At 39.8% G+C, this 13,765-nt stretch overlaps 2 pseudogenes; both read right to left on the bottom strand.

The window, feature by feature from the left end:
- Positions 1 to 10,365: 10,365 nt before the first annotated feature.
- LOC110579893 lies at positions 10,366 to 11,880 on the bottom strand (annotated as a pseudogene).
- Positions 11,881 to 12,060: 180 nt separating this feature from the next.
- On the bottom strand, positions 12,061 to 12,771 carry LOC123326391 (annotated as a pseudogene).
- Between the last annotated feature and the right edge of the window lie 994 nt (positions 12,772 to 13,765).

Genomic DNA, 13,765 nt, shown 5'->3' with positions numbered 1-13,765 from the left:
GTACAGATTCTTTGCCTCTTTGGTTAGATTTATTCTTAGGTATCTTATGGTTTTGGGTGCAGTTGTAAATGGGATTGACTCCTTAATTTCTCTTTCTTCTGTCTTGTTGTTGGTGTATAGAAATGCCACTGACTGCTGTGCATTGATTTTATATACTGCCACTTTACGGAATTCCTGTATGAGTTCTAGCAGTTTTGGGGTGGAGTCTTTTGGGTTTTCCACATAAAGTATCATATCTTCTGCAAAAAGTGAGAGTTTGACTTCTTCTTTGCTGATTTGGATGCCTTTTATTTCCTTTTGTTGTCTGATTGCTGTGGCTAGGACTTCTAGTACTATGTTGAATAGCAGTGGTGATAGTGGACATCCCTGCCGTTTTCCTGACCTCAGGGGGAAAGCTCTCAGTTTTTCCCAATTGAGTATGATATTCACTGTGGGTTTTTGATAGATGGCTTTTATGATATTGAGGTATGTACCCTCTATCCCCTATACTCTGATGAGTTTTGATCAAGAAAGGATGCTGTACTTTGTCAAATGCTTTTTCTGCATCTATTGAGAGGATCATATGGTTCTTGTTCTTTCTTTTATAAATGTATGGTATCACATTGATTGATTTGTGGATGTTGAACCAATCTTGCAGCCCAGGGATAAATCCCACTTGGTCGTGGTGAATAATCCTTTTAATGTGCTGTTGGATCCTATTAGCTAGTATTTTGGTGAGAATTTTTGCATCCATGTTCATCAAGGATGTTGGTCTGTAATTCTCCTTTTTGATGGGGTCTTTGTCTGGTTTTGGGATCAAGGTAATGGTGGCCTCATAAGATGAGTTTGGAAGTTTTACTTCCATTTCTATTTTTTGGAACAGTTTCAGAAGAATAGCTATTAATTCTTCTTTAAATGTTTAGTAGAATTCCCTGGGAAGCCATCTGGCCCTGGGCTCTTGTTTGTTGGGAGATTTTTGATTACTGCTTCAATTTCCTTAGTGGTTATGGGTTTGTTCAGGTTTTCTATTTCTTCCTGGTTCAGTTTTGGTAGTTTATACATTTCTAGGAATGCATCCATTTCTTCCAGATTATCTAATTTGCTGGCATATAGTTGCTCATAATATGTTCTTTTTTTTTTTTAAAGATTTTATTTATTTGACAGAGAGAGATATAGCGAGAGAGGGAACACAAGCAGGGGGAGTGGGATTGGGAGAAGCAGGCTTCCCGTGGAGCAGGGAGCCCGATGTGGGGCTCGATCCCAGGACCCTGGGATCATGACCTGAGCCGAAGGCAGACGCTTAACGACTGAGCCACCCAGGCATCCCCCTCATAATATGTTCTTATCATTGTTTGTATTTCTTTGGTGTTGGTTGTGATCTCTCCTCTTTCATTCATGATTTTGCTGATTTGGGTCATTTCTCTTTTCTTTTTGATAAGTCTGGCCAGGGGTTTATCAATCTTGTTAATTCTTTCAAAGAACCAGCTCCTAGTTTCGTTGATCCGTTCTACTGTTCTTTTGGTTCCTATTTCATTGATTTCTGCTCTGATCTTTATTATTTCTCTTCTCCTGCTGGGTTTAGGCTTTATTTGCTGTTCTTTTTGCAACTCCTTTAGATGTAGGGTTAGGTTGTGTATTTGAGACCTTTCTTGTGTCTCGAGAAAGGCTTGTATTGCTATATACTTTCCTCTTAGGACTGCTTTTGCTGCATCCCGGTGATTATGAACAGTTGTGTTTTCATTTTCATTTGTTTCCATGATTTTTTTAATTCTTCTTTCATTTCCTGGTTGACCCATTCATTCTTTAGTAGGATGCTCTTTAGCCTCCATGTATTTGAGTTCTTTCTGACTTTCCTCTTATGATTGAGTTCTAGTTTCAAAGCACTGTGGTCTGAAAATATGCAGGGAATGATCCCAGTCTTTTGGTACCAGTTGAGACCTGATTTGTGACCTAGGATGTGATCTATTCTGGAGAATGTTCCATGGGCACTAGAGAAGAATGTGTATTCTGTTGCTTTGGAATGGAATGTTCTGAATATATCTGTAAAGTCCATCTGGTCCAGTGTGTCATTTAAAGTGTTTATTTCCTTGTTGATCTTTTGCTTAGATGATCTGTTCATTTCAGTGAGGGGGTTGTTAAAGTCCCATACTATTATTGTATTGTTGTCAATGTGTTTCTTTGCTTTTGTTATTAATTGGCTTTTATAATTGGCCACTCCCATGTTAGGGGCATAGATATTTACAATTGTTAGATGTTCTTGTTGGATAGACCCTTTAGGTATGATGTAGTGTCCTTCGTCATCTCTTATTATAGTCTTTGGTTTAAAATCTAATTTGTCTGATGTAAGGATTGCAACCCCAGCTTTCTTTTGGTGTCCATTAGCATGGTAAATGGTTTTCCGCCCCCTCACTTTAAACCTGGAGGTGTCTTTAGGTCTAAAATGCGTCTCTTGCAGGAAGCATATTGATGGGTCTTGTTTTTTTTATCCAGTCTGATACCCTGTGTCTTTTGATTGGGGCATTTAGCCCATTTACATTCAGGGTAACTATTGAAAGATATGAATTTAGTGCCATTGTATTGTCTTTAAGGTGACTGTTACTGTATATTGTCTCTGTTCCTTTCTGGTCTCTATTACTTTTAGGCTCTTTCTTTGCTTAGAGGACCCCATTCAATATTTCTTGTAGGGCTGGTTTGGTGTTTGCAAATTCTTTTAGTTTTTGTTTGTGCTGGAAGCTTTTTATCTCTCTTTCTATTTTCAATGACAGCCTAGCTGGATATAGTGTTCTTGGCTGCATATTTTTCTTATTTAGTGCTCTGAATATGTCATACCAGTCCTTTCTGGCCTACCAGGTCTCTGTGGATAGGTCTGTTGCCAATCTAATGTTTCTACCATGGTAGGTTACAGATCTCTTGTCCCGAGCTGCTTGTAGGATTTTCTCTTTGTCTCTGAGACTTGTAAGTTTTCTATTAGATGTCAGGGTGTTGACCTATTTTTATTGATTTTGAAGGGGTTTCTCTGTCTCCTGGATTTTGATGCCTGTTTCCTTCACCAAATTAGGGAAGTTATCTACTATAATTTGTTCCAATATACCTTCTGCCCTTCTCTCTCTCTTTCTTCTTCTTCTGGGATCCCAATTATTCTAATATTGTTTCATCTTATGGTATCACTTATCTCTCAAATTCTGTCCTCGTGATCCAGTAGTTGTTTATCTCTCTTTTTCTCAGCTTCTTTATTTTCCATCATTTGGTCTTCTATATCACTAATTCTCTCTTCTGCCTCATTTATCCTAGCAGTTAGAGCCTCCATTTTTGATTGCACCTCATTAATAGCCTTTTGATTTCAACTTGATTAGATTTTAGTTCTTTTATTTCTCCAGAAAGGGTTTCTCTAATATCTTCCATGGTTTTTTCAAGCCCAACTAGTATCTTTAAAATCATCATTCTGAACTCTAGTTCTGACATCTTAATGTCCGTATTGATTAGGTCCCTGGCAGTCAGTACTGCCTCTTGTTCTTTTTTTGAGGCGAGTTTTTCCATCTTGTCATTTTGTCCAGATGAGAGTAGATGAATGAGAACAAAATGTTAACAGGGTAACAACAACCCCAGAAAAATATACACTAAACAAATCAGAAGAGACCTGAAACTGGAGGAAAAGAAAGGGAAAGAAAGAAAAATTAAAACAGAAAAGAAAAGAAAAAGAAAAAGATAAAACAAACAAACAGAATATGATCAAGTATGATCAGGCTGGCCATAGATCAGTGCCACACACTAGATTTTGGGCGTATTTTGGTCTGTTAGAAGAAAGTGCCTCCCAAAATTTTAAAGAAAGAAAAACTTATATATGTACAAAAATAAGGGTCAATACGATGAAGGGATGGAATATGACTGTAAAGATGAAAATTATAAAAGATTTTATAAAAGGAATTGATAAGATAAGAAGTTGGTTGATAAAAGAAAGAAAATGATTTTTAAAAAAGGGGGAGAGAATGTGATCAGGCAGGAGACTAGAACAAAGCCATACACTAGCGATTTAGGGTATATTTTGGTCTGTTAGAAGAAACTGTATACCAAAAATAAGGTTAACTACCATGAAGGGATAGAATATGACTCTAAAAATGAAAAATAAAAAAGCTTTTTTACAAAAGAGATTGATAAGATGTTGGTTGAAAAAGGGAAAAAGAAAAATTAAAAAAAAAAGAAAACTAAAAAAATAAACTTTGAAAGTCTAAAGAATCATGGTAAAAAAGCCATGAATTCTATGTGCTGTATTACCCTAGCACTGGAGTTCTGCTGTTCTCCTTGATCGGTAAACTTGGTCTTGGCTGGCTGTTCTTGCTGATCTTCTGGGAGAGGGGCCTGTCGCCGTGGTTCCCAAATGTCTTTGCTGGAGGCGGAATTGCCCCACCCTTGCCAGTCCGGGCTAAGTAATCTGCTCGGGTTTGCTCTCAGGAGCTTTTGCTCCCTGCAAGCTTTTGGTACAGCGTTGGAGGACGAGAGTGAAAATGGCTGCCTCCCAATCTCCACCCTGGAGGAGCTGAGAATTTGGGGCCCCACTCCTCAGTGAGCCCCCAGAGAAAAGCAGTCAATCACTCCCGTCTCCCCAGTCTCTGGCTGCACTCCGTGCTCACCCGGCCTGTGACGGAGCATTTCTATCTCTGGCACACGACCCCATGTGGAGTCTCCAAACCCAGCAGATCCCTGCGGTGCACTCCTGCGCTGTTCCTCCTGGGGGAGGAAGGGGAGTCTCCCTGTATCTGCTGCTGGTTGGGTCCCTGCTGGAGAAGCATTGGCCCAACTGTGCTGTGGATCACGGTTTATGGCAACCCCGAGCTGCGGGCCCACTCCTCAGCTCTGTCTCTGCAGCTGGCTTCCCCGCTCCAATACCTGGGAGCTCGGCCGCACTCAGGCACCCCCGGTCTTTCTGTGACCCTGACGGTCCTGAGACCACACAGTCCCAGTGAGGGTTCCACCCCCCACTTAGCCACTGGAGCGATGTCCCTCAGTGGAGCAGACTTCTAAAAGTTATGATTTTGTGCTCCGCTGCTCTATCACTTTCCTGTATTGGCCAAGGGAGGCCCCCACCCCCGCCATTTATCTTCCCAAATATCGCCTCAGATTCACTTCTCCGCACGTCCTACCTTCCAGAAAGTGGTCGCTTCTCTGTTCAGAGAGTTGCTGCTATTCTTTTCTTTGGTGTCCTGTTGAGTTCGTAAGTGTTCAGAATGGTTTGATCCCTAGCTAGCTGAATTCCTGAGACCAGATGAAATCCAGGTCTCCTACTCCTCTGCCATCTTGCTCCTCCAACTCACCTTCTTTTTTAAACAGAAATACAAGTGTTTCTCAGATATTTGAAATTTAAGTTACCCTGTTTATTTGGTTCAGATTGTTAATATTGGATGAAATTTTGACAGCTTATACACTTAGATGAGTAATGCTTTTACTAGTCAGTTGGAATTGTCACACATTTAACCTTTTTTTAAACCTCCCTTGTTGAAGGATCAAGAATTGCACATTGATTATCCTGAGAGTAATAACCAGTGTTAGAAGAATGGTTTTCTACCCTGGCTACACAAGAATTGGCCTGGGGTTCTTTTAAAACATACACTTGGCCCTCCCATGATTGGCCAATTCATGGATAATGATCTAATTTCCCCCCTTTTTATTGTATAGTCTTGCAATGCCTGTAGCTTTAAATTAATTAGAGATTATTTAAATAATTTTTGAAATAATTTAAAAATAATTTTTAGTAATTTTTGAAAGTATAGAAAATACTCTGCTATGGCAGCACAATTATGATCAGCATTGAAAAACCAGTGGAGTATAGTGAAACAACGGAGTTTTTAATCAGTTTTTAAATTTAAATTTTAGTTTTGTCATTTATCAGCTGTGAGACTTTAATCTCTCTGAATCTCAATTGACTCATCAATAAATGGGGAAAACTAATACCTACCTCTTTAGAGTTTTTGTGAAAATAATATTTATAAAGTTTCTATTGTGCCCAGGATATAGTATCTGCTAAAATAAAAGTCAATCTATTAATATCATTGTTGTTACAGAAGTAGTTGGGATGTACACCATTTATGATTCTCCATAAAGCAAGCCATTCAATTGCAGGATAGCCAAATCTGTGGTTAATGTCAGTAAAATAGAATGTGGTCAAGGAAGTCTAAAATATTTCAAATTCTTTTAAGAAATAACACAGTGCTTCTCAACTTAAGTGTGCCTATGAATCACGTGGAGATTTTGTTTGATGGTGATTCTGATTTAGTAGGTTTCCTTGAAGCTGGAGCTTCGGCATTTCAAACCAGCTCCCAGTGATAATGTTGCAGGCCCATGGACCACACTTGGAGTAAAATGGCTCAGGTACTAGGCAAGCTCTTGGGATACTTATTATCACATATAAGGTAGTTTCTTTTTAAATTGGTACACATACCACTGAACCTATTTTTTTCAGTTATCTACTATTAAAATAGAACATATTATTTTGTATACCACTCCTTATTTTTAAATTATTTTCCACTTGTCATCCACAAATTGCACAGTTACAGAAACATTAAAATGTGCCAAATCCAAATATCCTGTCACTTGTCCTAAATATTTGGGGGGGGTCCTTAGATTGACTGACTGATTAATTGATAGATTTTTATCCAGCTTTATTGAGATATGATTGACATATAACATGTTAAGTTTAAGGTGTACAAGTTGGTTTAATACACATATATGGCAAAATCATTACCACCATAGCATTAGCTAACACTTTCAATTATGTCACATAATTACCATTTTGTGTATGTGTGTGGTGAGAACATTTAAGATTTACTCTCTTAGCAACTTTCAAGTATGTAATACAATATTGTTAACTATAATCATCATACTGTACATTAGATCTCCAGAGCTTATCATCTTATAACTGGAAGTTTATGTTCTTTGACCAACATCTCTCCATTTTTCCCACCCCTCAGCCCCTGGATAACCACTCTCTGCTTCTGTGAATTAAGCTTTTTTAGATTCCATATGTAAGTGAGATCATACAGTATTTGTCTTTGACTTATTTTACTTAGCCTAATACTGTCAAGGTCTATCTATGTTGTCATAAATAGCAGGATTTCCTTATCACCACTGAATAACATTTCATTGTATATTTATACCATACTTTCTTTATTCATTCTTCCATTGATAGACACTTAGGTTGTTTCCATATATTGCCTATTATTAATAATGCTGGAAATAAACATGAGAGTGCATATTTGAGATAATAATTTCATTTCTTTTAAATATATACCCAAAAGTGGAACTGCTGGATCATATGGTAGTTCTATTTTTATTTTTTTGAGAAACTTCCAAAATGTTTTCTGTAGTGGCTGTACCAATTTACATTCCCACCAACAGTACACAAGGGATCTCTTTTCTCCATATCTTGGCAAGCACTTGGTCTATATCTCTTATCTTTTTGAAACTAGTCATTCTAACAGATGTGAGGGGATAGCTCATCGTAGTTGGATTTGCATCTCTGATGAGTAGTGATGTTGAGCATCTTTTCATGTGTCTGTTGGCCACCTGTATGGCTTCCTTGGAAAAATGTCTATTCAGTTCCTTAGCCCATTCCTAAATGTTTTTTAATCACTTCCAGTTTTTATAGTTCATGCCTAGCACAGAACCTGGTGGGTAGTAGATGATCAAGAATTGCACATTGATTATCCTGAGAGTAATAACCAGTGTTAGAAGAATGGTTTTCTACCCTGGCTACACAAGAATTGGCCTGGGGTTCTTTTAAAACATACACTTGGCCCCTCCCTTGACCAATTAAATCAGCATCTCTGCCAGTAAGTCTTGGTAGATTCTTAAAACTTCCCAGGTGATTCTAATGAGCAACCAGGACTGAACCACTAAAATGAGTATGAACAAACCTCCAGACATTTTCTATAAACATCCTACCCGTGGGTTCCTTCAGGTCATATACATGATTTTCATTATCCTATATCCTGCCTGTGTTGAGCATGAGCATATCCTAGGGACCCTCTGTTGCAAATGGTGAGCATAAAATGCCCAATGGGAATTTTAACTTCTTAACCATCTCTTGATAAAATGGGGTTTGTTTTTTTGTTCCCTCTCTCTCTGCTAAGTAGCTTTTAAGGATCATTTTAATTTATTTTATTTTCATTGCAAAAGAAATACATGCTTAAAATTTTTTTACAAAGATCAAGCAATAGGTTGAAGGAATTTAAGTAAAAAACCTTCCTCTCTGCACATCCTTCATTCCTACTCCATTCCACAAAATCCACCCCCATTATCTGGTAATTATCCATGCATATACCATCATATATATTTTTACATAAGCACACAATACACACAAACACTCAAACTTAACCCACATTCTGTTGGCAGCTTGCTTGTTATTTAACAACATATCTTGGAGGTATTTCGATTAGCACATACAGTTTGACCTTCTTCTTCTTAAAGGATACATATCATCATGTGGATATATCATAATTTTTTAACCAGGGCCCTTATTAAGACACATATAAAATGTTTCCAGTTTGTTAGTACTGTATTAAAATCAATGCCGCAATGATAATCCTTGCCGCAATGATTATCCTTGCACATGTCTTTATGTAATTTTGCCATCATATCTGTTAAAAAATGTCTGTGTACTGTGCACCTGCCACTTTCAGCTGTTGTCATTGTCGGTGCCTCCCCATACCTTCCTGGATTAGCTGACTATGTCAGCCCCCCTTCTGCCTGCCCAGTGACTCAGAGCAGAGCTTGTTAATCCCCCCACCACAGACTCAGTTGTAACCCACTTCTTAGATCCATCCTAAGAGAAGACAGAGGAAGAGTAGAGGAGAAAGAAGAAAGAAATGTGGATTATGTTCCAATTACTGCCAGACACAGCAGTCTTAGAAGCAATTATACAAAATTGCTTTCTATACTATAATAATTATAGTTAATTTACCTACTTTTTTTTAGGTGATAAACATGGCCCACAGAAATGGACTGATCCAGGCAAATAGGGGTGGAACTGAGATTCAAAATCCAGGCTCATTTTGTTCTAAGTACTTAGTCTCAAAGTCTTAATCTCTTTTCCCCTTCTGTGCTGTTTCCGTGGTACAGGCATTAGGTCCTACTCACTGTGAATGAGACCGGGGTGACCTTTGAACTCCAATGTCATTTTGTGAATTGCGGCCCCTCCTCTTCCCTAGCAGCGTCTCTATTCCCGGAACTGGCCAATCTCTTACTCATATTCTTGTGCCTTGCTCCTATATCTAAGTTTCTCTTCCAGTACCTCACTTGGTATTCTAAATGTTCTTAAGACAAGGTACCAGACCTCTGTGTCTCAAATATCTTTAGGCAAGAAGTTACTAAACTGCCATTTAGCTACAGTGCATGATGCATGTGTGTTGGGAGGGTGTTGGTGGCATTAACAGGAGGTGACATGACATCTGAGTTTTTGCTATGTAGGGTTCTTGTTCAGTTTATATTTCCAACAGGAAAGTTACTTTACCCAATAAAGGCACATACCATAAAACCTCCCCTTTGTAAAGAGGAAGAACAAAAGTGTCATAGACACAGACATAGGGAACCAAAATGGATGGACAAGCAAATAGAGAAAAGTTCAATTCTTCGTTAATAAATACTAGTGGTAGGTATTTTGCAAAGTGTTTTCCAGGGAAGACATACCTTCTTTGCAGTACTGAAGGTGAACCTTGAATAAGTGCATTGGAAAAACCAAGAATTTTCTGCAAACAATGAAATCATCAATATGAGGAAAACCAGATCCCAGCATAGAATAGCTTTAGGTAAGACAGGTGACGACCCACAGAAGGGAAATCCATAAAAGAAACAAACAAACAAAAATCTTTTTCATATTAGATCAAGTTTTTACCAGTTCTTTAGGGAAGAGTAATTAAAATTTAATTCTAATAACCCATGTGAATCATTTAGTCTTTTTTTTTTTTATAGAACACTCCTTTATTATAGCAATATGTAAAGCAAATATAACTTTAAATGTTTATAACCACAACTGTATGTTATTATGACTATTTGGTATTATTCAGCTTGCTCAAATTTAAGGGAGTAGTTTATATGCAATTCTAGAAATTCACTGACCTTCATAAAAATATGGGATTGAAATGCTGTGCATATTTTTAAGAGTATATAAATTTTCACTCTCTGACTTTATTCCCAATCTCAGCATTTTCACACATCCTTGGTGAATTAACCAAATTCGGGGCCTTTTGTTACTAAGAGAACCCTCAAGGTTATATTTGCCAGAGGCAAGATCCTTAAAATTTAATGAACAATACCTGCTGGTTACCAATAGATTTTGGACCTAGTTCCTTTTTCCTTTAGAGTAAATGAGCTTTCCCTGGGCATTTGGTCCAACCCCTAAAGACTGAATCTCCTTGGAACACCTCCCTTAAAGGCACTTGAAACAGCCATTTCCATTTTAATAGTCAGGTGAGGATTGTACCCTTGGATCTGAAAGTCTTCAGCCTTGAAGTCATGGATTGTCTCAACTTTTTGAAGGATTTTGAGCTTCAGGAAAGGCCTTGGTTCTCGCTGAAGCTGCATTTTCAGAGATTCAATGTGATTCAGGTAAATATGTGCATCTTCAAAGTATGTACTAAGTTGCCTGGCTTCCAGCCTGTGATGTGTGCGATCATGTAGGTGAGCAGCGCGAGGCGGGCCATGTTGAAGGGCCATTGAGGGCAAGAGACAGCCAAGCCCATGTCTCCTGCCCTCCAGTCCAGCTGGCAGGACAGCTTACCAGTCACCACGGAGATCTGGCAAAGGGCATGGCAGAGAGGTAGGGCCAGGAGACGAAGTGCTTTTGGATTCCAACCATACAGGATGATTCTTCTGTCCTTGGGTTTGGTTTCAGTTGTGCCAAACACCTTTTGCGGTTGGTCTACTCCTTGACCTGAATAATCTGAATCTTTGTCTTTGAATTCTGCCCCCAAATGCCTCTCCACTGAGAGCCATAAACTGGGCCTAAATCCCCTTCTTCTGTTGGAGAATCCCAGACTGTCCGAGAAGTCTCAGGAGGCATTGGTATCCCAGATTGTCACTCCCTTAGAAGGCAGTTTCTCAGCGTTTTTAGATCCCTTGATAAACCACAACAACTCCTCCAAAACACCCTTTCAGAATTCACATGTCGTTGTCAACAGAGGAAAAGCTTTAGTGCGCCTGCATGCCAAACAACCAGAGCGTGCTGGTGCTAGTGCACTCATCCTTCTGGAACCTTCAGTGCAGAATGTGCTGGATCTGCCCAGGCACTGCAGCTCCCCGTGGGGTGGCGGCCAAGGGCTCCCCGCCCCACCTGTGCTTGGCAGGCAGGGATGATGGGTGCTGCTGCTTGGAGCCAGGCGCAGTCAGGGTGTGGGCATGGCTGGCGGACCCTGGAGGCATGGGACACCAGCCAGCGGGCAAGGTGTTGTGTGGCCCTTCCATGCGCTTCTTTTCCCCTCATTTACTCTTTCCTGGGAAGCCTGCTTTCTTGGACAATTACTGCTTGAATACACATGTGGAGCCTTGAGGATGGTATATGGTACAGCAGGGTGAGCAGAACTTGACACAAAACAGCCCACGCTTAAAATTCTGGATTGGTCACATAACCATCTATGTCCGATGGTATTTTCAAGGATGACCGCAACAGTACCTGTCATCCCACATGTCCTTCTAGAACCTTCCCATTCTCACATCAAGAGGTGTAGTTGAATTATCCTCTAGTTGAAAACGGGTGGATTTGTGACTTTCTTGTAACCAAGAATGTGATAGAAGTACACTGTGTGACTCAGAAGCTAGGTCAGAAAAGGTGATATAGCTCTCCTTGCTTGCAAGACATTTGTGTCGAAAATCTGAATCACTGTGTAAGCAATCCAAGTGTGCTGAGGCCGCCATACTGTGAGGAAGCCCAGACTAGCTCACATGGAGAAGCTCTGAGACTCTCTCTCTCTCTCTCTCTCTAGATAGGTAAGTAAGTAGTTTACGTAGGTAGATAAATAGATATCTTTTTTTTTTCAACTTGAAAGTAGTCATTTATTAACTGACCAGATTACAAAAATAATCATGGTAGATACCTTAGTTCATCCTCCTGATAAGCCTGTTGATCTAATCTTCCCTGTTGCTAGCATCTCCACCTTCTACAAAATGGGTCGTCTTCTTCATTCCCTGTCTTGGAGAAGATAACTTGAAGGGCCATCAAAAGTTGTTTGCGTCTTTGAAATGTTTTCCAACAGTATAGATCTGAATCAGATCCTCCTCCCTGCCATATTTACCAAGAGATCAAGCAATCAGTGTGTCGTCTGTCAGGTAATTTGCTTCTTGTTGATTTTTCCATAACCACACTTGTAGATCAATTTACTCACTGGTTTCAGGTTTGGGTCCACCCATGCTATATATATGGTTCCATAATCCTTAGCATGTTAACTGAAGTCTTGTTGAGCTTAACAAAGGTGCTATTGAAGATTTGGCAAAGGCAAAGAAGCTGCAACACCTTTCAAACCTTTGGGCTCACACCATTGATACCTGATTCTGATGACCAATCCAATCTGGGTTCCACAGGTACATAGAAGTTGCCAACTTTTCTTGCCAACCTAGTCATTTGAATCTCAATTCTGTACACCTTCCTTGTGGTAATGCTTAGCTTTTTCATCAATAAGCTTCCTCCTTGCCTTTTGAAGCATCTTGTGGGCAAACTTCTTTCTCTTAATGCTTGATCTGCAACTTTGCGAAATTCCTTTGCTTTTTCTTAAGGGTTTCTGGCAAAGCAGGAAACTTCTTTTTCTTCTCTTCCACAGCTTCCGTGGTTCTAGCCAAGAAAGAGCTGTAGACAGATATCTTTTTTTTTTTAAGATTTTTATTTATTTATTTATTTTATTTATTTTAAAGATTTTTTAAATTTATTTATTTGAGAGAGAGAGAATGAGAGACAGAGAGCATGAGAGGGAAGAGGGCAGAGGGAGAAGCAGACCCCCTGCTGAGCAGGGAGCCCGATGCGGGACTCGATCCTGGAACTCCAGGATCATGACCTGAGCCGAAGGCAGTCGCTTAACCAACTGAACCACCCAGGCACCCCAAGATTTTTATTTATTTAACAGAGATAGAGAGAGAGCACAAGTAGGCAGAGTGGCAGACAGAGGGAGAGGGAGAAGCAGGCTCTCCGCCGAGCAGGGAGCCCGATGCGGGGCTTGATCCCAGGCTGCCTTCCCAAGCCGAAGGCAGCCGCTTAACCGACTGAGCCACCCAGGCGCCCCGACAGATATCTTGATATCAGTATATCTTGAGAGAGAAAGGGAGACCAGCTTTCAGCTGCTCCAGCCCCTAAGTGTTGCAATATAGCTGCTATCTGACCACAGCCTCATAAGAGACCCCAAGACAGAATGGCCCAGCTGAACCTTTCTCAGATATCAAGTCCACATAATCTGGGAACATAATAACATGATTGTTTTATGCCACTAAGTTATGAAGTGAACTGTTACAATGCAGTAGTAGTTTAGGATCAGCATCTTGTGATCTTCAGCAAGTCACTTGATTTCTAGGAGTCTTGGCTTTCTTACCTATGAAATAAGGGTAAAGATAACAACTAAAGAGGGTAAATATTAAACTTGCCCACATGATGAGCAGCTAGTCGCAAGACCCATCCTCACGTGTGGGTCTACTACTTCATAGCCCCTCCTCACTGCCCCATTTCACTGAGTAAGCAATCACTCCTTTCTATTACTGACCTTATGACAAAATCTCAAAACTTCTAGATATTTTGAAATCAGTAGACAAAACACAATAT

Source organism: Neomonachus schauinslandi, chromosome 12 (assembly GCF_002201575.2).
Source record: "Neomonachus schauinslandi chromosome 12, ASM220157v2, whole genome shotgun sequence".
Classification (NCBI taxonomy): domain Eukaryota; kingdom Metazoa; phylum Chordata; class Mammalia; order Carnivora; family Phocidae; genus Neomonachus; species Neomonachus schauinslandi.
This window is presented reverse-complemented; position numbering and strand designations above follow the sequence as displayed.